We start from the raw sequence: 21,726 nt of genomic DNA, 5'->3' as shown, positions 1-21,726 counted from the left end.
ATCAGTGATGGGATAGGGGATTGTGATGATGGCATCAATGTGTGTGACACTGCCCTCGGCCACATATGGTTAGCATTGGCTTGACATGGTGTGGGACTTCGACATCAGTGGATCTATGGTGTATGGCAGGCTCTCCGTGTGCAGCTGTGGGTATTTAGCTGTTAGCCGACGCTTGTGTGCCAGTTCCATGGCGAACACGCATTTGTGCTGCAGAAGGGGGGTGCCAGTGTTGGACCCACATGTTACTCCACATGACGTCTCCATATGTACTTCGAGTTGCCTCTGCAATCCCGAATACATGACTAATAAAGGTGTCCCTATGCCTCCAAGGTGCCTCTTCTCAGTCAATGCTGGTGTGTTGCCACGGTGCATCCAGCATGTCTGGCATGGTATTCCCTGATTGTGGCTATGTGTCAATGTGTCGAGTAGCAAGATGCAAGCTGTGTGTGGGCTGAGACTGTGTATTGGGCATGATGTCCATGACTGTGTGGGTATTGTGACATGTGCCATCCCCATGCATCCAACTTTGGCCAGGCCCCCATTCTCTGCATCCACCGGACTCAAGCTTGCAGGACATGGTTCTGCCACCTGTCTACACATACCTGGGTGCCCCCCAGGACACTGGACTGGATCCCTGACCTCTGCGCATGACTGTTGCTGTACTCAATGTGTCTGTCAGCACGGTTGTTCGGCAACCCCCTCAGCTGGTTGGGCCCATCACGGGTGTGTATGGTGCTCCATGTCTGTCTTGCCTAATACACTGTGACCCATGTGTCCTGTGCCAGACTCAGGCCCCAGGGTGTGGATGGTTGAAGACAAAAGATGACTCAGGCATGTTTAGACTTTACAAGACACATGTTAGGTAATAATGCTACTAGCAGGCATCTACTCTTCATAGTGTGATTTATTATTGGGGGGGGGGGGACAAAGTGAGGGGCTTTCCGGTATTTTGGAATCCAAAGTTCAGTAGGGGAGTTGGTGTCCTTGCCATTGGAAATCCTCATAGTCCATGCCACAGTCTTTGTCAACATTGGTCAGCCAGTGACCAGCAGGGCCATGTGGCAGAGAATGTCGGGGAACAACCTTTACAACGCAACTGTTACAACGCACTACACTTACAACGCATTTTTTACAACGCATAATCCATTACAACGCACTACACTTACAACGCATGACACTACAACGCATTTTTAAAAACTACCTTTACAACGCATCCATTACAACGCCTACCATTACAACGCATAATATTACACTACACTATCCAACACTTACTCTACTGTTGCACCCCCTGGAGTTAGAATAGTCATTTTTACCCCTACACTATCCAACACTTACTCTACTGTTGCACCCCCTGGAGTTAGAATACTAATTTTTACCCCTATACTATCCAACACTTACCCTACTGTTGCACCCCTTGGAGTTAGAATAGTAATTTTTACCCCTATACTATCCAACACTTACCCTACTGTTGCACCCCCTGGAGTTGGAATAGTAATTTTTACCCCTATACTATCCAACACTTACCCTACTGTTGCACCCCCTGGAGTTAGAATAGTAATTTTTACCCCTATACTATCCAACACTTACCCTACTGTTGCACCCCCTAGAGTTAGAATAGTAATTTTTACCCCTATACTATCCAACACTTACCCTACTGTTGCACCCCCTGGAGTTAGAATAGTAATTTTTACCCCTATACTATCCAACACTTACCCTACTGTTGCACCCCCTGGAGTTAGAATAGCAATTTTTACCCCTATACTATCCAACACTTACCCTACTGTTGCACAACCTGGAGTTAGAATAGCAATTTTTACCCCTATACTATCCAACACTTACCCTACTGTTGCACCCCCTGGAGTTAGAATAGCAATTTTTACCCCTATACTATCCAACACTTACCCTACTGTTGCACCCCCTGGAGTTAGAATAGTAATTTTTACCCCTATACTATCCAACACTTACCCTACTGTTGCACCCCCTGGAGTTAGAAAAGTAGTTTTTACCCCTATACTATCTAATACTTACCTTAAATGCAATTTAATATTATGCGTTGTAATGGTATGCGTTGTAAAGGTAGTTTTTAAAAATGCGTTGTAGTGTCATGCGTTGTAAGTGTAGTGCGTTGTAATGGATTATGCGTTGTAAAAAATGCGTTGTAAGTGCATGCGTTGTAAAAGTGTGCGTTGTAACGTCATACATCCAGAATGTCTCTTGATGCTGTGATGCTGTTGCTCCAGTGGGCCAGGTGCCAGGCCAGGTGTCCTGGGAGATGGTGATGTTGCGCCGACCCTCACGGTCCTTTCCGTGGACGACCCGGCCTCCTGCGGGGACCCTCAGCAGCAGGCCGTGACGACATCTGGGATGCTCCGTCGGATGTTTCCTCCTCCTCCTCCTGATCCCTCCCTGTGGGTGGTGATGTTCTCCGCCTTCTGGCACAGGGAGGGTCGGCCATGTTGTCGGCCATCCGACGGAGTGTAGCGTGAATCCCCTGGAATGCCGTCACTTGCTCAGCCTGTCTGTCCTCCATCCTCCGTTGGTGTTGCAGTAGACAGGCATGTAGCTCCGCATGTTGCTGGGCCTGCTGGGCCTTGATCCCCTCGAGTACGGACACAACCTGGGCCATGCCCGTGGTGTCCTGTCGGTATGAGTCCAGGATGTTACGGACATGGGAAAATACCGGATCCCCAGCCAACTGGTCAGGCTCGCGCCTCCGCCGTCCTCCACTCCCACCACCCCTGCCCACTTGCACCTGGCCTGCCCTTGTGGGCACATCGGGTCTCCGGGACCCCTGAGGGGTGGCATTGGCGTTGTCGCCTGCCTCCTCCTGGGTGCCCGGGACACCGTGTCCCTCCTGGCGAGCCTGGCTGCATTGTGGTGTTGGGGCAGGGATCCTGGGTGTCTCCTGGGATGTGGCAGGAGTGGGGGTGGTGGTTGGCACAGTTGTACCTGACGCAGGTGCTGCAGGTGGTTGGACACCAGAGGGGCCAGGTCGGTCGGGGTCGTCCACAGAGTGGTGAGAGTGGTCGCTGCCGGTGGGATCGGGCTCCTGCAGATCCGGGTCCTGTGAGGCTTCCCCCCAGTGTTGGGGGGTGAACCACGACGTTGACCTGTGTGTGAGAGAGACAATGTTAATTTTGGTCCATGCAACATCCATGTTTCATCAGTGTCAAAGTTGGCACTTTTCCTCTTGGAATTGGGATCTGTCTTGCATTCCACTCACAGTGCACTTGTGCATGGGTGTGTCCCTTGTGCACCACTTTTGCCCTTTTCACTATGTGTGGCACGGTCTTACTTGCTGCGTCAATTGTGACTGCAGTCAGCAGTGGAGTAGGCAGGTGTGGCGAGCCATGCATTGGCGCCTTCCGTGTAGCACTGTACATGTGCACATGGAGTGGATCCACACACTTATATGATCCAGGTAGCTGTCGTTGTGCTCGTGAACAGGTTGTGACATGGCCCTGTGTTTTGCCATGGTGAAGAGGGGGGGTTCTGGGACTGGCCACCCTTGTCTACATGCACGCAGTCTACCTGCTGACGAGCAGACATTCGCACACGCCACACGGCTGATTTGCTCTCCCTGTGTCTCGCTCCCTCTGTGTCCCCCTCTCCCTCCCTCCGTGTGTCAGCCTCCTCCCTCTGTCCGTCTCCCTCCCTCTCTGTCCCCCTCTCCCTCCCTCTGTGTCCCCCTCTCCCTCCCTCTGTGTCCCCCTCTCCCTCCCTCCGTGTGTCAGCCTCCTCCCTCTGTCCGTCTCCCTCCCTCTCTGTCCCCCTCTCCCTCCCTCTGTGTCCCCCTCTCCCTCCCTCTGTGTCCCCCTCTCCCTCCCTCCGTGTGTCAGCCTCCTCCCTCTGTCCGTCTCCCTCCCTCTCTGTCCCCCTCTCCCTCCCTCTCTGTCCCCCTCTCCCTTCCTCTGTGTCCCCCTCTCCCTCCCTCCGTGTGTCAGCCTCCTCCCTCTGTCCGTCTCCCTCCCTCTCTGTCCCCCTCTCCCTCCCTCTCTGTCCCCCTCTCCCTCCCTCTGTGTCCCCCTCTCCCTCCCTCTGTGTCCCCCTCTCCCTCCCTCCGTGTGTCAGCCTCCTCCCTCTGTCCGTCTCCCTCCCTCTCTGTTCCCCTCTCCCTCCCTCTGTGTGTCACCCTCTGTCACCTCAGCCCAGCTTCCTGGGCACACACTGTTAGCAGATCTTTGAGTGGCCCTTGGCTTGTTGATGTGAGTTTGTTTCTGATCTGCAGGCACCCATTGGGTGTGATGTGTGTCTGTGCGCTGCTGCTGTGGTGGTGTGTGCTGCAACTCTTTCACAATGTTGGCTGTTCATCAGCTGCTGTCATGTGCAAAACAGTGCCTTCACCCCCATGTGTTGATGCAGGGCGTCCGCCATTTGCTGGCAAGTCATTCCTGTGTTGGGACACACTGTTTGTCTGGCTGTGACCTAGGCCATATGGGCAGAGGGCATTGTTGTCTGCTTCTGAGTTGCACTTAGTGATTTTTGTGGCCCAGCCTCCCGCCATCCGGGTTACCGTGTCATGTGTTGGTGTCTTCTGTGGCCTGTGACTTGACATTGTCCAGCTGGGTGCATGGGGCATGGTGGCAGCAGTGGCATGTGCGTGCTCATGGAGTGTGGTTGAGTCATGCGATGGCTTGTGGTGGTTGCGTGCCTGTTAGTGATTTTGGTTGTGGATGCCGTTCCCCCCATGTGAGGTGCGTTGTTTGTGTACTCACCCGGGTCTCGGAGTCCCTCTAATCCTTCGACTGCCTCCACCGGCAGTATGGCCATCACCCTCTCCTCCCAGGGCTGGTAGTGTACGGGTCTGCGGGAGGGCCCTCCTCCTGTGGCGTTGGCCTGGTCGTGTTCCTCCTGCCTCTTGGCTCGGACCCTCCTCCGCAGATCGTACCACCTGTTCTGGCATTCCTGCCTGGTCCTTCTGGTGTCCGCAACAGCATTCACAGCATCGACGATGGTCTGCCACATGGCTGTTTTGGCTGCCATGCTGGTGTTTCTGACCAATGTTCCAAAGATCTGTGGCTCGACTCTGAGGATTTCATCAACAAGGACCTCCAACTCTCGGTTACTGAACTTAGGATTCTTGGTGGTGGGCATGGTGAGGGGTGTGGGTGTGGATGGTGGGGGGGGGTGTGTGGATGGTTGTGGGTGTGTGTGTGTGAATGTGATGAGGGTGTGTTTGTGAAGGTGGTTGTGTGAAGGTGTGCAAGTGTAAGGTGTGATGAAGCTTGTAGTATGGTGCTGTGGTGTCTGGCAGCAGTGAGTCTGTTGCAAAGGCTCATGGTTTGTGTGTGTGGGCCCTTTTTATTGGTCCATGGGTGGGTGTGGCTGTGTTTGAACTTTGGGTGGGTGTGTTATAAGTAGTGGTGGTGTTTTGGGCCTCTGTTTGTCTTTGGCAGTTGCAGGTCAGTGAAGGTGTTTTTGTAGTGTTTGTTGGCCATGTTTAGTGGCTTTGTGCCATTCGTATAGTGTATTATTGTGTGGTTTTGTTTTGTCCTGGTTGTGTACGTGCGTTTTGAGCGTGTGTACGGTGTGTACATGGGCCATTTGGTTGTACGGTGCTGTCCTTGTGTGTGGGTTGGTACGACTCGTACATGCGGTTGTGATGTTGGGGCCTAGGGTGCGCTCCGTACTTAGGAGGTTGTGTTGGGGGTAGGACCGGAACGTACTGGGGTGTACATTGACAGTGGAATGACACGTACATGGTGGGGGTTCGACACGTACACGGGTGTACATCCAGGGGGGGGTGTACATTGAACGGGGGGTACGACTGGAACGTACTGGGGTGTGGGTACACGGTGGTACGACACGTACAGGGGTGGGGGTACGACTCGAACGTACAGGGGTGTACGTACACGGTGGTATGACACGTACAGGGGTGGGGGTACGACTCAAACGTACTGGGGTGTGGGTACACGGTGGTACGACACGTACAGGGGTGGGGGTATGACTCGAACTTACTGGGGTGTAGGTACACAGTGGTACGACACGTACAGGGGTGGGGGTACGACTCGAACGTACTGGGGTGTGGGTACACGGTGGTACGACACGTACAGGGGTGGGGGTACGACTCGAACTTACTGGGGTGTAGGTACACGGTGGTACGACACGTACAGGGGTGGGGGTACGACTCGAACGTACTGGGATGTGGGTACACGGTGGTACGACACGTACAGGGGTGGGGGTACGACTGGAACGTACTGGGGTGTGGGTACACGGTGGTACGACACGTACAGGGGTGGGGGTACGACTGGAACGTACTGGGGTGTGGGTACACGGTGGTACGACACGTACAGGGGTGGGGGTACGACTGGAACGTACTGGGGTGTGGGTACACGGTGGTACGACACGTACATGGGTGGGGGTACGACTCGAACGTACTGGGGTGTACATTGACGGTGGTACGACACGTACAGGTGTGGGGGTACGACTCGAACGTACAGGGGTGTACGTACACGGTGGTATGACACGTACAGGGGTGGGGGTACGACTCGAACGTACTGGGGTGTGGGTACACGGTGGTACGACACGTACAGGGGTGGGGGTACGACTCAAACTTACTGGGGTGTGGGTACACGGTGGTACGACACGTACAGGGGTGGGGGTACGACTGGAACGTACTGGGGTGTGGGTACACGGTGGTACGACACGTACATGGGTGGGGGTACGACTCGAACGTACTGGGGTGTACATTGACGGTGGTACGACACGTACAGGGGTGGGGGTACGACTTGAACGTACAGGGGTGTACGTACGCGGTGGTATGACACGTACAGGGGTGGGGGTACGACTCGAACGTACTGGGGTGTGGGTACACGGTGGTACGACACGTACAGGGGTGGGGGTACGACTCGAACTTACTGGGGTGTGGGTACACGGTGGTACGACACGTACAGGGGTGGGGGGGTGTACATAGACGGTGGTACGACACGTACAGGGGTGGGGGGTGTACATGGACGGTGGTACGACACGTACAGGGGTGAGGGTACGACTCGAACGTACAGGGGTGTACATACACGGGTGGGGGTGTACATACACGGGGGGTACGTGTCGGACGTACGGGGGCTGGGGGGAGTGTTGGGCGCATATGCGGGCACATGTCTCCATGGTTGCTATGGGAGTTCGGTGCGGACGGTGTTTTTTCCATACGGTTGTAGCCTCGGACACACGGGATGGATCGTGATTCCTCGGTCGGACTTCACCTTTCACATTTGTACGGTAAATCGTATGAGGACGTGTCGGACACATTTTCCGAACGGAGGACGTGTGGGGAAATATTCCCAATGCGGTTCGTATGGACTTTTTACCATGCGAATCGTGATTGCCAGTTCGTACGGCACTTGTACGATTCGTACGGTAAAAAGACCGGATACGAGTCGCAAGGGGAATTTTTTTACCGGATCGTAATCGGCACCTTAATGCTCATAACTAATAACCTAAAACACTACATATCATTAAATGCACTAACGCTATTCCACATACTACTACAAACACCCTACACTACACAACACCATCAAAAATAACTCACAAACTACCCTATGCAATACCTGACTACCTCCCCTCTACACATAAATTATTATTATTATTTCAAAATTTGTAGTGCGCACAGCTACCCCAAGGGATTTTTCGGCACCAAGCGAGGATAGGGAACAGAGAGGGAAGACATGGAGAGCTAGTTAAAACAGCCAGGTCTTTAGACCTTTGCAGAATGCAAGAAAAGATGCCACATATCTCAGAGAAGCAGGCAGGGAATTCCATAATGTCAGCCGTAGTGAGGCGAAAGACTGGCCTTTCATACTGGCCAGACAGGTTTTCCAAACCACAAGCTGGATCTGTCGAGCGGATCACAAGGGACAAGAAGGATGATATAGATGGACCAAATCCATCAAATATTTAGGTGCAGATCCTGAATTTACCCTGACCATATAGTACAGTGGTTTGAACTCAACTTGGTTCGACACAGTCAGCCAGTTTAAATTACGCAAGATCCCGGGGACCGAGGTGAACTTGGATAGGCGATAGAGAAGCCTTGCTGCTGTGTTCTGCAGCAATTTCAGTCTATAGATGGTGGATTTACCTGCTCCCAGATGCAGGATGTTACCGTAATCTAGTCTTGAAATCACAGCTGGGAGGGAATCAGCCATAGGATCTTTTTTCACCACTTCAAGACTGTAAAGCAGGTAGATGTCACCTTGGCCACTTGTTGTTTCATGAATAGTGACTCATCCACAATAAACCCCAGGTTCTTAACACTACTAGCAAGCGTAGTAAGTGCCGAAGTTCGGGGGGCCAATGCTGAGGCCCCCAGAGATCAGGCCTTTTGCCTAAGATCATGACTTCAGACTTATCACCATTAAGTTTAAGCAGGTTATTCTGCATCCTAAGGGAGACTTTGCTCAGGCCTAAACAGAGGTCTCAGGGCTCATGGCCATGCGAAGAAGAGACGGGAAAAAATAATCTGTGTATCGTCAGTGTAAGAAAAGAGAGACTGTCCCACATTTTTTTGGGAGCTTTAGAACAAGCAAGTTTTATGTTTCATGAAACAGTTTTTCATTTTGTTTATTGTTTTTTTTTATGTGTTAACAAATCACAACAATTGCAGTACTGTTCAATACCATTAATGTTTCAACCTTCTATGATACACCTTGTGCACATTTATCTACCAACAAACACTTGACAGCTTCTTGAGTTCTGACTAGGTTACAATTACATATTCCACAAGGAAGTAACACACAGCTCTTAGACATTCAGCAACTACTAAATAACAATAGCAATAAACAGGTTCCATGCATGTCGGTATTTTGTTATGTACATTATTACTGTGATTAAATTATTAACTGATAGAGGGTGGTACCATCTACCAAGCTAAGCCAGTGCGTGAACGGGGACCATATATATTTGGGGCAGGATTGGGCTGGCACAAGTTCCCAATAACATGTCAGTCGATCTCTACAGTATGTGACATCCTCGACCCAGGATTTTATGGCTGGTGGTGTTGGTTTCCCCCAGTGCATTGCCAAACAACGCTTTGCCAGTAGGAGCAATAGCGCTGAGAGACGTCTCCCTGCGTTCGGCATGCTACGTACATGTCCCAACAACTCCACCAAATGAGTGTGTGGTAGGCTATTCCCTATTATGTCCTCTATATGTCGAAAGACCTCTTCTCAGAAGTTAGCAATAGAACAGCATTCCCAGGGCAGGTGGAGAAAATTTGCTTGTGTCACACCGCAGCGCCAGCACTTCGTATCAGGTCGCAGTCCCGTACTGTGTAATTGTGTTGGGGTGCGATAAAGACGATGTAAGTATATAAAATGTATGAGTCTAAGGCAATAGTTTGGTGAAAGGTTTTCTAGTTGCCCACAGCAGAATGCCTACTGTTCATCAGAGACAGTTTCCCCTATGTCTATGTCCAGGCGGCTAGCGCGCTAGGTGTGGTGATCGGTGATTCGCGCTGGGTAATAGTGTAAATACGGGTGACCAGTTTGCACGTTGAGGGATCTTTTAGAACGTGCTCCAATGCCTCCAGTGGGGCATTAGGGAACGCAGCAAAACGTGCACGACATGCAGCTCTGAGCTGGAAATATAGCAGGGCGTCTAATGGTGAGGGCTGCAGTGTGGCGCCTAAGTGTTGTAGTGTGAGGAATTGGCCATCCAGGTAAAAATCATTGAATGTAGTTAACTCATTCTGTTGTGCGCGCCTCCAAATGCTACTTTCCAATAACGGGGGGACCAATGGATTGTTGGCAAGCGGCATGGATGGTGCATATAGCTCGTCTAGTTTGGCCCTTCTGCAGATTCCCCTCCAGGCCCTGCGCAAGACTTCTGCTGTGTCAATCTCTTGTCTGGGACGGTTTTTTTATGTTTGAAAAGCTTAATCAAAAAATATATTAATACAAAGGATATCAGCAGAGGCATAAGAAGTAAGCAAATATAAGTAAATAACATAAAACATGCCAATATCATATAAAAAGAGCAAAAGCATTTTATACATTTTTTAAGGGAGACGGGAAAGGGGAAAAGAAGGGAAGGGAAGCAGAAAAAGAAATAAAAAGGGAAAAAGGGGAAAATGGTGACATTGTAATGCAAAAATATAAAACTCTACATTGGAGAGAAAGTGCTGTAGGACAAAGCAATAATCAAAATGCAACCTAGAAGAACGACTACACCAATAAATAAATCCTGTACTTTAATAAAGGAGAAGAAGATGTAATCCCCTCAAGGTGGATCAAAATTTTCCGAGGTGATACTTGACACATTCTTCTTAACCAACTGATCTAAATATGGGGTAAGAGGTAACCAAAAGAGATCTCTATTATGTATAGGATTACAGGAGGAAGCAAAAGCAGTGTCTAGCCTGTGAAAGTGACATAGAGAGTTCCACCAACACCGTATGGAGAGCTTTGTGAGGGATTTCCAATTAGAGGTGATGTGTTGAAATGCGAGAGCAAGCATAAGGTCAAAGAGACCGCGAGAGTGTAGAGGAAGGTCTAAAGAATCAGCTAAACTGCCAAGAAAAAGAATAGGTATAGAATACTGAGATGAGAGTGTGAAGATACGAGAAATGTGTAGCCAAACAGTATTCCAGAATTGAGAAACAGTAGGAGATAAGAATAAAAGATGAAAAAGGTCAGCGTTAGGAGAAGAACATGTCCAACAGTTAGACTCAGAAGAGGAAGAAAAACGAGCTAGGGAAAGGGGAGAGAAATATAATCTGTGATACAAATAAAATAAAGATTGAGTAAGAGAGGCAGAACGAGAAAGTTTTAAAGATCTGGACCAAAGTTTATCCCATAGAGCAACGGGCCAAACACAACCCAGGTCCGCCTCCCAAGAGAGTTCCAATTTAGATTTAAGACGATCTGGATTAGGAGAGGAGAAGAATTTGTAAATGAGAGAGGCTTGGGGGAGAGTAGATAGGATCTTGAGAAGAGGAGCTTGGGAAACTGTGGAAGGGGAGGAAGGAAGAGAATAAAAAAGATCAAGAATAAGTGCCATCAGAGTAACAAACTTTTGCAAAAAGGAGCAAGGACAGTGAAAGGACATCTGAAATTGGGGAAAGGAGCAAGGGGAAGTGCCGTCAAAAAGCTGGTAAACCCATATAATGCCTTTAGACCTCCAGGATTTCCAAAAAATGGGTCTATTATTTATAAGGATAAACGAATTGTACCAGATGGTGGAATTCAAAAAAGATTCACGACTAATAGGTGTAGGGTTGAGAAGAGGCTTTAAAAGAGAAGAGGTATGTTTAAATAAAGGAAATGAGGTATGTGGAGCTGATGGAGCAGGGTTTTTAATTTAAAACCAAATACCTGTTTCATTTTTGTATGTCATTATTAAAAGTACTACTGATTAATTAGTAATTACTAAAGATTTGTCGAGTCTTGTCTAACCAACCTTATTAACAGAAGAATTACACGTGGGAATGCAATTGCATGGCTAAAATAATAAGTGAACTAAGTTGGTGAGCAAATTGACAGTATAGATGTTGCTTATGTGATGTTATTTTGTTTTGCGCTTATAACAAATATGCATTAATGGCTTTTGATGACGCAAATGGCTAGATAAATACATACACTTAAGGGTATTAGCAGGGGAATAACACTGTATAATCATTTCCATGTAGTAATTATAATTTTGTGTTTTCTTCGCTTCAGTTGACCATTGTGGCCTGCTGTAAAATGGCCACCACCCGCAGCCTGCATTCGAGTAGATGAAAATATGAAAAGAGGCTTTGCGCTGACTGCGACCCTCTCCTCTGATTGAACTGAAAAACCATGTACATGACGACAAATCTGGGAGTGTTGCCAGATGCCCCTGAACGTGAAGAAATGTTGCAACATAAAATCCGACCTGATGAACTTATAATGGTCCCATGGATAAGATACATTTATCCCGAGGAGACATCCGTAGAAGTAACAAATTAGCTATGGACTTCTAATTTCTATTCAGAATTTGAAACTATCAATACATGAGAAAATTTAATGGTGTAGCTTAATGTACCAAGACGACATGTTTTCCGCCAATCGAATGTTTTGAAAGTTATGTTTGCAACATTTGGAATGTAAATTTTGGTATAAATATTAGTAGACTAGAGAGGTCTAGCGCCACTTCTTCTCGAACCAATGATCAGAGGTCCCGACGCTGACGGAGAGGACGGTGACTCTACATGACGGATAGAAATCTTTAACTATTTGCTGAGGACCATTTCTGACTTAGAAAACGACTTTTTAGCCAGAATAGGTAAATATGGAAAAAATGATCTTGCATTTAATTGGCTTTTCTTACAATTTGATTTAGGTAAACAATATTCTGTTTGAATTACTGTGTCAGGTGGTTATTTTATTGTTATGTTTATTGAATATTTAGAGTGTTAAGTTGTATCACCAAATCTATAGCAACTAGTTGATCTCATTGACCTCAGGGTACATGCAGATTGGTTGGGTATAGAAAAGTGTTTCCCTTATACATGGCACGGATAGAGTGGTAGGATGAATGTTGGTGTTATGGGCCCCACCAGCGTGTGATGTGTATGTGTGTGTGCGACTGTGAAATCACTCCGTCCGTGGAAGTAGAGGGGATTCGGAAGCTCCGATCTGCACCAGTTTCTTGGTAGCAGAATGATGGTTAACTATTGTCTTGATCTGGTGAATTTGCGTGTATATAAGCTATTTGATTATTGATTGATATTGATATATGTACTAACACTATATGTTGAAGTCGTATTGAGTTTTATGTAGTGTGTACGGCTTCTGGGACGTAGGAAGTCGGTGACAGTTCCGTAGTAGGGCAGAGGGAAGTGCTGCTCTCGGAACAGGTGGGATTGTTGGCCCTGTATGTAGACAGGGGAAAACGGGTGACAATTGAAGTTGCGTGTCGCATTGTCTAGGTTCGATGAGGTAGCATCGTCGTGTGTTGCCATTAGAGACGTATTTTCTGTGTGAAAGAAGTGTATATGATAGCGAAGGTTACCTGTGAAGTTCTGGTCTTAGGTATCAGGGATCCTTATGGCATTCCGATAACGCTTATCACTAGAAAGGTAATAGGTATTCTCTGAGCTTGTTAGAAGGACAGAGCAGAGGTAAGCGCTGCTTTGTTAACGTGTGATATAATTCTGTAGTAGGACAGACTGTTCGCTGTTCTCGGGAAAGACAGGATTCTGTGTGAATGTACTACATTTTCTGGTGTGAAAGTGCGTGGATGAGAAGGCATTCTGGTTAATTGTGAAACTCTTAGGAGCATTCCAGAGAAAACAGTTAATTGGTGCTTGCTAGAAGGATAGAGTAGAGGGATGTGCTACTTTATCAACGGAAGTAATGATTCCGTAGTAGGGCAGAGGTAAGCGCTGCTCCCGGGAAAGGCGGAATTCTCATGGGAAAGGTCTTTTGCTGTTCTGTGGTTAGCGAAGCAGACAATGGAGATGTTTGTATGTTGTAACTAACAGACTCGTAGAAGTTGAAACAAAGTCTACCGAGTAGTTTTGTAAAGGAGGGGTAGACGAGAGACAGGAGACAGGAGCAGGAGCTGCTACAGCGACTGCTGACGTCAGGAAGACCGCGCTGTGATTGGACAGTGGGTTAGAACGGTGGAAGCACGGTGATTGGTGTGCTAGTGTACGCCGCGCAAGGATTGGGAGACATACAGGGTGACGTAGACGCTCCCGAATTGGTGTGTTAGTGTGAGTCGCGCTGGGATTCGTGGACTGAGTCAGTGACATAAACGCTCTGGATTGGTGCGTTAGTGTGAGTCGCGCTGCAATTGGACAGAAGATCGTACAGTTGTAGAAAAGACTAAAGGGTTGCGGAAAACAAGAAAATGTATTACCACGCTGAGGAAAAAAAAAAGAAATCCTTGTTTAGTAAGGTTAAGACCTGGTTTGACAAGGATAAGGATATTGTGACTAGGGAAGGACAGTTACTTCCTCCGATAAGAACCTCCGCATCCTTCATGGTTGCAAAATATGGGTATCATACCTGTATTTGGTTAGACAATTGGGCAAAGTACACCAAAGAAGATGGAGTTTTAGCTTTTCCGGAACATGGCTCATTTAATCTGGCCATATTGAGAAACTTACGGGAGAGGATGATGAATCTAGAGCCACGGCCTAGGCCAACGCAGTTTGAGGCATTGATTGAATGGGAAGATGAAATGCATGAGTGAGAAAAGCAGAGGAGTGGAGGAAACTACCGGTACATGTTCGGGCGAAAGTATGATCGCGAAACTCATCATGATCAGATGAGAAGATGGCGAGATGCCAGTATGACTGAGGGATTATATCCTGTAAGAACTGCAGGGGAGACAGAAGGGAAAAAGTGTACAGAGAAAGAACATAATGTAGAAACAAGGAGGTATGGGGCGAATGAGTCTGAAGACGATGTCTTAGATGACATGTTCTACAAAAGACCACCCCCGTATAGACGAGAACCAGAAGTAGGAACACCAGTTACCCCAATGAGAGACACCCTGCGGATTATAAAGACAGAATTTACGACCCCTGAGTTGAAAAGCAGTAGTTCTCTTGCGGAGAGAGAGAGAGAAAGGGAAAATGAAATTGAGGATGAAAAGACAAGAGAACTAGCAAGAACCACATTTGAGTTGACAGAGAAAATCAGAGAACTGACTAAAAATCTTGAAGCAGTTACGGTGCCTGTAACAATAGGTCCGGTTATGCCTATTTTTGAGAAGCAGAGGACTGGTGAAGGTGGTTTAACAGTTCCATATGTAAGCAACAGACTGGTTGTTCCTCCAGAACAGACAGAAATGAGATCGGGAGAAAATCAGTGGAGATCAGGAGAAAATCAGTGGAGACATACCATATGTGGAGGAGAGTTGAGTGTGCAGACTAACTCGGTTTTGAATTCCAGTTGTGTGGAAGGGAACAGAAGGACTGGAGGATCGATCTTAGAACCACAAAGAGTGGCAGAACCAGTGGGTGCAGAAAAATCTATGGGGATAACTGCTGAAGATTTGAATGATTGGCTAAAAGTTTTGCAGGGGAAAGAAAACGAATCCCAGGCAATTGATGTAGCTAGACTACGTATGGAATTGGAGGAGCTAATAGTAGGAACAATTCCTACAGAAACGCTGAAAACCTATCAGGATGGGGAATTACTATTTTTGTGCAAGAGCATCACATGGAGAGCAAAGAACACACATGACAGGTTGAAAGGAATAGCCAGTGAAATGGGAATTGACATGGACAAGGTAAAAGCTGTACAAAAGCCTTACCGAGTGGATTTTACAGATAAGGACATCGAGAATCTGAATAATGCGGGCCGAGCAGGGCAGATTAAGGAGATGATTGCTTTGCTGCGAAAATGGGGAGATGTGGAGAAATGGAAAGATAGATGGTATAAAAAACGAGCAGCAGACAGAACTTATTCAACATTCCCTATGAGAGAAAAAGAGAAAACAGTTACAGCTTATCCCATGAGGGAGATTCCAGGAGGAGGGTATGTACATGTCCCATGGACCAGACAAGATATTTTATCATTTACAATTGATTTCCCTCGACTGAGAGAGAAGCCCGTCGAGTGGTATACACATGTTGACAGATTTGTGAAGTTGTCAAAAGTGCTGTGGATTGACCTGAATAGTCTTTTTGATATAATTGTACCAGCAGACTTGTGGGCAGAATGTAAGATAGTTATAGACTGGCCAACAAAGGAATACCCCAGAGATCCCAAAACGGGAGCACCCGATCCCGAGGTAATGAAAAAGTATGAGCAGGTTATGGCTTTCCTGAAAAATAAGGTACCTCCCAAAGAAACAGACTGGGTTAAGATAGATTGAACACATCAAGAAGTGAAAGAATCAGTCCATGCTTACTATGAAAGACTAATACTAGCTTTCAAACAGTTCAGTGGAGATGAACATCTGGTTGACAAGGATCTGAGCCATTTTGTATATAGATTTGTGTATGGCTTGCGACCTGAAATCAGTGAAATGATAAGGCAGCATACCGTAGACTGGCAGAGCAAAAAGATTGATGAGATCCTGAGACATGCAAAATACTTCAGTGATGAGATTGAGGCAAAGCAAAGAAAACTGAAAGAAAAGGCAATGTGGGCACAGGTGAAAGTTGCAGAAAGAAAGGAAGCACAGTTGGTTGAACAAGCAAATAACCCAGGAAATAAACCTAGATTTGGCCCAGGAAAAGGGAAAGGCAATATTGAGGAAGCAAAGAAAAGGTTTCCCTGCCACAACTGTGGAAAATTAGGGCACTGGAAATCCGAGTGTAAGAATCCACCGTCTGCTAGCGATGACAATCCATCATTGAATTCACAGGTGCAGAGTGAGGGGTGTGGTCAGCAGCAGCAACAGCAGAAGGCTGTTAAGCAGCAGAATCAGGTGCCAAAACCGCCCTTGCCACAAAACAGAGGATCCCAGAAGTACAGCCAGGATTCGGGGTTCTACAATGAAGAACAGGTAAACAAGCCAAAACGCGCAAGCACTGTGTCACAATATTGGCTAAGGAATGAGGGAAGTGAGTCTGAGGGAGACTTCTGACGGTGCCGAAGAGAGGAGGAAGAGTGCGTACTTGGCGCAGCTCTAGAAATAGACAAGGCAGGACCTTTTGTAGATGGAAAAATCAATGGTGAAAGTGTTACTTTTCTAGTTGACACAGGAGCTACGAGATCGACTGTCAGGTCAGCTGATATAAAGAATCTTCCTCTCTCGGATGAAGCAATCCAAATGGTTGGTGTGTCTAACACACAGATCAAAACTCATCTTACTGAACCAGTAAGGGTTAGAATAGGGAAATTCTCAGATATGCACAGGTTCGTGGTGTGTGACACCAGTCCTGTGAACTTGTTAGGCAGGGATTTGCTGTGCAAGATGAATTGCACTATTTTTTGTACCCCAGATGGAATAGCCTTTGAGACACCAGATGAGATTGTCCTATACAGAATGACCCTAGATAACAGGGAAAGTGAGGCTATTGGAACATATGCTGTATTCAATCCGGACGGATTACCCCCAGAATTAAAACAGACAGTAAAAGCAGCAGTTTGGGATTTTACTGGAGAAGATGTGGGCCTGATGAGAAATGTAGATCCAGTAAAAATTTCTGTAAAAGATGGAATAGTTTACCCAAACATCCCACAATACAGACTGACACCTGAAATAATTGAAGGAATAACACCTTTAATTGAGAAAATGATCCTGCAGGGGGTGTTAAGGGAAATATTGAGCAGCCCATGTAATTCACCTATAATGGGACTGAAGAAACCCAATGGGAAGTTCAGAATAGTACAGGATTTGAGAAAAATCAACAAGATTGTTGTGTCATGCTGTCCCATTGTGCCAAATCCATCAGTGATTTTATATCAGATTCCCCATGATGCAGAATGGTACAGAGTAATTGATTTGTGCCATGCTTTCTTTTCAATCCCATTGCATCATGACAGCCAGCCGATTTTTGCATTTCGGTTTGGAGAGAGAATTTTGGCATGGTGCCGAATTCCACAGGGGTATACAGAGAGTCCTTCGATATTTAATCAATTGCTGAAGAAATCTCTGGAGAATTTAACAATGCCTGAAAATTCAGCTTTGGTCCAGTACATTGATGACCTGCTTGTGGCACCAAAAACACTTGAAGCTTGTGAAGAAGACACAATTGCTTTACTGAATCACTTGGCAGATGGAGGATTAAAAGTATCTCCAGCCAAATTGCAATTCTGCAAGAGAGAAGTCCAGTATCTGGGACATAATATTGAGAAAGGCCTGAGGAAAGTGACCATTGACAGGATCAAAATCATCAGAGGGATGAGAGCCCCAATGACACAAAGAGAAGTAAGAATGTTTCTGGGAATGGTTGGTTATTGTCGTCAGTGGATAAGTAACTTTTCATTAATTGCCAAGCCACTGATTATATTGACTAAAAGTGAGGTGAAAGACCCATTGGAATTAAACCCAGAAGAATTGGCAGCATTCAAAGAATTAAAGAACAGGCTATGTGAAGCTCCTGCCCTAGGAATGCCAGATTACGAAAAAGAATTTGAGCTGTACTGTAGTGAAAGGAATGGATGTGCACTTTCAGTGTTAATCCAGAAACATGGATGTCTGAGGAGGCCAATTGCGTACTTCTCATCAACACTTGACCCAGTAGCTGTGGGTTTACCAGGTTGCCTGAAAGCAGTAGCTGCTACATGCAGAAGTCTAGAACAAAGTGAGGGAATTATAATGGGATATCCTGTACGGGTATTCGTACCTCATGCTGTGGCAATCCTTTTAACAAGGAGCCGGACACAGTTTATGTCTCATAGTCGGCTGACTAAATATGAGAAAGTCATTCTTGGTGCATCAAATGTGAGTCTTGAGAGATGCGTGAATGTGAATCCAGCAACGCTGTTGCCAGATGCTGAAAGTGTGGGGGTAAGAGATGATGTTGATCATGATTGCCTAGATGTGCTTGATTACTGTACAAAACCAAGACCGGACATAAGAGATCTGCCACTGCCTGAGAGTGATCATGTGTTGTTTGTGGATGGATCCTGTCTGAGAACTGATGAAGGAATGCTGAGTGCCGCATATGCTGTGTGTACAGTTTCAGGAGTTGTGGAAGCATCACCTTTGAAAGGAGTTAAATCCGCTCAAGTGGCAGAATTGGTGGCACTAACGAAGGCTTGCAAGATTGGAAGGAATGTGAGAGTGACTGTAATGACTGACAGCCAGTATGGCTTCGGAGTTGTCCATGATTTTGGCCAGTTATGGCTACAAAGAGGTTTCCTGACCTCAAGTGGAACTCCCATAAAGAATGCTGAAGTGGTTGGAAAATTGCTTGAGGCGATACAGCTGCCTAAAGAACTACCAGTTGTAAAATGTGCTGCTCATAGTCAAGGTGATGAATTCGTCACCCTTGGGAACAAATTTGCCAATGACATAGCAGAGTATTGTGCAAGGAATAATCACTCCATTAACCGGAGTAAGGAAAGGGAAATGTCTTCTTGTTCCTTAATGTTTACTAATGTGGTAGGAACATGGGAGGAAGTAAAGCAGTTGCAGGATGAGGCAGGAGATGAGGAAATGAAAGATTGGGTGAAAGCAGGTTGTGCACCAAGGGAAAAAGACCACGTGTGGGTCTATAGGGATGGAAGACCAGTCATGCCCAATAGCATGTTGTCAACAATGGCACGGATGTATCATGGCCAGGGACACCTGGGGAGGGACGCTTTGATAAGGGCTTTTAAGCAAACCTGGTACAATGCAAAATTCAGGCTGATAGCAGAGAGTCTCTGTCAGAGATGCCTGATATGTCAGCAATACAATCCTGGAAAGAAAACAGTGTGAGCCTAGGTACAATAGGCAGGGAGGGAGGACCCTTCACCAGAATGCAGGTAGACTTCATCGAAATGCTCCAAGTCAATAGATTAAGGTATGTCCTGGTGGTAGTCTGTTTGTTCTCTAGGTGGGTGGAGGCATTTCCAACAAGAAGAAATGATGGGATAACAGTGGCCAAGCTGCTGTTAAGAGAATTCATCCCAAGGTATGGGTTCCCAGTGACCATTGAATCAGACAGAGGAGGACACTTTTATAATGAAATCATGGGTTTGATCTGTGAAGCATTAAGTGTACAGCAGAAGCTACATTGTGCTTACCGACCAGAGGCTTCTGGTGTGGTTGAACAAATGAATGGTACCATCAAAAACAGAATTGGCAAAATGTGCCTGGCCACAGGAATGAAATGGCCTGATGTCTTGCCTCTAGTCCTGATGACAATTAGGTCTACTCCAGATAAAACAACAGGTTTGAGTCCACATGAAATCATCATGGGACGTGCTATGAGACATGCGTTTGTACCAGTCAACAAGCTGATGACTATAACTGATGACATGATTTTGGATTACTGTAAAGGCCTGGCTGACGCAGTTCATTCTGTGTTTCACCAGGTTGGAGACGACGCCACCACACTTGAAAGAAAACCAGCCCATGATCTGAGCCCAGGGGACTGGGTAAGAATAAAAGTCCACAGAAGAAGAAATTGCCTGGTTCCAAGGTGGGGAAGGCCAAGGCAAGTCGTTCTGACTACAACAACTGCTGTGAAGTGTGTTGGAGTGAAAAATTGGATACATGCCAGTCACACTCTGAGAGTTCCGAATCCAAGTGACGGCATTGGAAAATAATATTTTGAGGAATTAGATTCCAGTGATGATGCAGACAGTGAGGCAGTAAAAAGAAAAAAGAATCCTGAAAGGGGGGAAAGTGGGTCAAGAGCAACTTTTGTCCCACCAGAAGGAATTCTGAAAAGAACATTGCAAACTTCAGAGACAAGTCCAGATTCTGAAGAAGTGCCTGAAGTACCAACTAACAGTGACAAACACAAAAAGAAAGAAAGAAAAGAAAAGAACATTCCAACAGAGGTGACACCTGAATCAAATGAGAAAATTGGAAAAGTTCCACCTGAGATAATTCTTGAAGAGGAAGGGACAGAAAAAGAAAGAGAGGGACAGATTGCGGAAAAACCCCGAGGAGGTGTAGGGAACATCGACAACAAGCTAGGTGAAGGGACAGGTAGACAGCAAGAAGATTGCGTGTCGGAGACCCGAGGAGGGACAGAAGTAGGGAAATCTCAATCGGTGGAAAAAGAGACTGTTGGAGAAGAGAAAATTGTTGATGAACAAGAGGCAACTGAGACAGAATCTGATGAAAGTGGAAATGAGATACATGAAGGACGAGTTCTGAGAAAGAGAACTTGGATTGGAGAGAGAAACAGTAAAGAGGGAAAACAAAAAAGAAATGCTAAAGGAGATCTTTGGCCCAACAAGATAAAGAGACTGAGATATCGACTGACACGAGTTAACTCTTCGAAAGCTGAACAGGTGAACGAAGTGTCAAGTCAAGACCAAACGAAAGGAGAGGAAACAAAGATATCTGAAGAAACTAAAAGAATCAGAAAACCAAACCAGAAGTATAAGTCGCCAGAATGGACGTATGTGGCACTGCCTGAACAAGGTGAAGAGGCAGACAGTCAAGGAAATCCAGAGGAGGCTTTACTGAAAGTGGTTGGAGAAGAAGAAGCAGTTGGAATCCTGAGAGTTATCTTGTCCGACATTGGAGAAGAAACGGATGTTCAGGACCTAATACAGTTTGATGATAATGAGGAAAGAGTGAAAAATGATGAAAACCCAAATTGAGTAAATCCAAAGAAGTCACTTGAAGAAGAAAGTGAAGAAGTAAATTAAAAACTAATAGATTGTAATAATCTGGTGGGTACTTGCTGCCCTAAAAAGTTCGGTAGTGGAGTAGAAGAGGCTAAGTCAAAAGACACGGTCAAATTAACATGATGGCTAACACTGAGAATAATCAAAGTAGATGTACCTTCATGAAAAGATAGTGCAAGATGTGCTGCTGCTGTACAGGATTATTAATGCTACTTTGGAGCGTGCTTGCTCTACTGATCTCTTTTAGAGTAACAATAGACACTTTAGGAGGACATACTGAGAACATGACTAACATAGGGAAGAGTTCACAGAAGATAGTTCCAACTAGAACTAGCAATGTATATGTACATAAGGATAGGTCTATTAATGATTTTTCTAGCAATGTGTTTTCAAAATTATTGTACGAATATGTAAGGACAATGGATGTAAGGGATTGCTACGTCTGTATGCAATTACCTGCCTCTGTTTCAGAAGGAGTGACTTATCTTCACCTTCCGGCTTCGTATGGAATTTCATGTAGTGTGTTGATTAGTATATTTTATCAATTAGGGAAATTAGATTATAACAT

This window comes from Triturus cristatus, chromosome 4_1 (genome assembly GCF_964204655.1).
Source record: "Triturus cristatus chromosome 4_1, aTriCri1.1, whole genome shotgun sequence".
Classification (NCBI taxonomy): domain Eukaryota; kingdom Metazoa; phylum Chordata; class Amphibia; order Caudata; family Salamandridae; genus Triturus; species Triturus cristatus.
The sequence above is the reverse complement of the archived record's forward strand: the minus strand, read 5'-3'. Positions refer to the sequence as shown.